Source organism: Microtus ochrogaster, chromosome 17, assembly GCF_000317375.1.
Source record: "Microtus ochrogaster isolate Prairie Vole_2 chromosome 17, MicOch1.0, whole genome shotgun sequence".
Taxonomy (NCBI): Eukaryota; Metazoa; Chordata; class Mammalia; order Rodentia; family Cricetidae; genus Microtus; species Microtus ochrogaster.
Window position 1 is genome coordinate 3478243 of NC_022019.1, and position 3246 is coordinate 3481488.

Genomic DNA, 3246 nt, shown 5'->3' on the forward strand with positions numbered 1-3246 from the left:
GTTTTCTGATTGCCCTGTAGATTTTCCCACTGTATATAAAATTTTCACCCCCAAGTTCAACATCTCATAGATATATATGATTTTATGTGTGTGTGTTGCTCGTGTGTATAAACACGCATCAAACATGTGCCTTGTGCCTGCGGAGGTCCAAAGTGTTGAGAATCGAGCCCAAGTCCTCTTCAAGAACAGCTCTTACTTGCTGAGTCATTGCTTGAGCACCCTCCCCCCCACACCCTTTTTAACAAAATCTTTTCAGGTTTCCCCAGCACCCTGAAGTCTTCCCTCAGCATCTTTTTCCCAGTCCAGGGACTCCATCACTCTTCCCACCATCTGTGTGTAGACCCAAAGCCCCCTGCTGTGCTAGCTGTGTGGTTCAGGATGAGTTGTGCAACCGGGTAACCTATCTGGTCTTATAACCTTAATGGTTATAATCTCTCTCTCTCTCTCTCTCTCTCTCTCTCTCTCTCTCTCTCTCTCTCGGTGTGTGTGTGTGTGTGTGTGTAAGAGAGAAAAAGAGCAAGAGAGAAGTGCAGTCTCACACAATGGGTATGGGAACACTCTTCTCATCCTAGCTACTAGGAAGATCATGAACTCCAGTCCTACTGGGGCTACAGAGCAAGTTCAAGGCCAGCCTGAGCAATTTAGTGGGATTCTGACTCTAAGTTACAAAACAACGGCCACAACCAAATGAGAGCTGGGGATGTAACTCAGTGGTAAAGTGCTTGTCTAGTATGTTCAAAGCCCTGAGTTCAATCCTCAGTATAAGGAAAAACAATCGGGTTATTGGGAGGAACATTTCAAATGGCGTAACACAGCGACTTAGGTCATTGGAAATGCTTCAACTACTGGGGACGGGCCTTAGCAAGAATTCTTCTTAAACCCTCTGCATTCACCATTCACCTAGCATGCCACTTAGCAGCCAAAGTCAAAGATACATTTTCAGTTTTGTTTTGTTGCCCCTTCCCACACCTAAGCTATGAACAGATGCAATCAGCTTTGGATTCTAGCACCTACCTTTTTCCATCCCTCACACATGCTCTTACTAGGTCGATTTTATTCAGCATTGCTTTCATGATTTTGAGACATGCATTGACCTTCAAATAGCTCTGTCCTCCATGGTCAGATGACTTTACTCCACTAATTCTCCCTGCCAGGCTTCTCTTCAAGCCTCCTCTTGGTTCACTGCTCTTTCTGCTATACTGGGGCCCACTCCTCCCCAGGACAGACCTAGCTCTGTGTAGTGGGTGCTTCAGGTCTCCAAAAGATCTCCTGTCACAGACTGGCCTTCATTCCAAGTCTCACTGTCACTGCCCTCAGACTGTGCCCGGGCCTCACAATTTAGCCTTTCAGGGTTTTTTTTCCTCCTTCCTCCTTTTGAAAAACAATAGCTTTAGTAAGAGATAACTCAAGTTCTAAATTTTACTCTTTTGAAGAGTACAATTCAGTAGGACATAGCACAGTCACAAAAGTGTGCAGACCTCACAATTAACTTTCAGACATTAAATATGAACTGCAGTCAGGGATGGTGACACACATCTTTAGTTCCAGCCCTCAGGAGGCAAAGGATTATGGAGAGTTCGAGGCCAGCTTGGTTTAGATAGTGAGTTCCAGTACAGCCAGGTCTACAAAGAAAGAGCCTGTCTAAAGAAAAAAAAAAGCCCTAAAAATAAACTTAAGTAAATAAAGAAGAACTGTGCCCACCAGTGCATCCTGCTCTCTCTGTACACCCCAGTCTCATTCTGATGGTCACCGAGAAGTCTCCCTCTGTGCTCTGCCCCTGATCTGGATACTTCATGGAAATGGAATTATGGAATCATCTTTTGTGGGTATCTGGCTTGATTCACTCGGCACGATTTCAACTTAGCATGCATCAGTGGTGTGTGTATGTGTGTGTGTGTGTGTGCGTGTAACGGCCAGGACCATGAGTTACTTTTATGTCACTGAGACCAAAGAGCCTGGCAGAAACAACTCAGGTAGGAAGGATTCATTTTCAAAATCTTTTATTGTTATTATTTTTTTAATTTTATGTGAATGGGTATTTGTAGATGGAGTTTTTCTGTCATGGGAACCACTTCCATATTACCACACAAAGGCTTAGTATTTTATAAAAGCTTGGCCAATAGCTCAGGCTTATTACTAACTAGCTCCTACGTTGTAAATTTACACTCTGCCACGTGGCAGTACCTTCATTATCATGGCACATTTATCTTGTTTCTCCGAATCGCCTCTCTACTCTCTGACTCCATCCTTCTTTTCCTCCATTTGATCACTCCGCCTATACTTTTGCCTGACCATCGGCCAATCAGCTTTTATTAGCCAGTGAGAGTAACGCATATTTATAGTATACAAAAGGATTGTTCTACAGCAGGTGTTTTGCTTGCCTGTGTGTCTGTGCACCACCATGTGCCTAGTGCTGGAGGAGGTCAGAAGAGGGCATTGGATCCTCTGGAACTGGAGTTAAAGATTGTTGTAGGCACTGGGAATTAAACCCTGGTCCTTGCCAGGCAGTGGTGGCGCACACCTTTAATCCCAGCACTCAGGAGACAGAGGCAGGCGGATCTCTGTGAGTTCGAGGTCAGCCTGGTCTACATGAACTAGTTCCAGGATAGGCACCAAAGCTACACAGAGAAACCCTATTTCGAAAAACCAAAATAAAACAAACAAAAAACCCCGGGGGTCCTCTGGAAGGCCAGCCTATGCTCTTAACTGCTGAGCCATCTCTCCAGCCCCAGGAAGGATACATTGTGACTCAGAGTTGGAGAGTGCCGGGAAGGCTCTTTGCTCCTGTAGTAGGGAACGGAGCGGTGTATGAAGCAGCTGGGACTCCTCGCATGTCTGTGGACCAGAGAACGGAGAGCATGATGGAGACAGGTAGGGCTGTGTGTTTGGAGGTCCACCCTAGCGGCTTACATCAACCGGCCAGGCACTATATCCCCGAACTCCCACAACCTTCCCCAAACAACGCTACCATCAGGAATCAAGTATTCAAACATGTGAGCCCACGGGAGACATCTCAGATTTAAACCATTGCAGGAATCAAAGCCAGGACCTTAAACATGACAGACAAAGTTTGTTTGTTTGTTTGTTTGTTTGTTTGTTTGTTGTGTCTCCCCCACCCCACCCCACCCCACCCCACCCCAGGACTGAACCATATTCCTTTGCAGCAATATCCCTTCATGGAAGAGGGCAGCATTCATGGGCTCCACCCATTCCTGAAGAATTATAATACAAGCTAATGGGTAGATA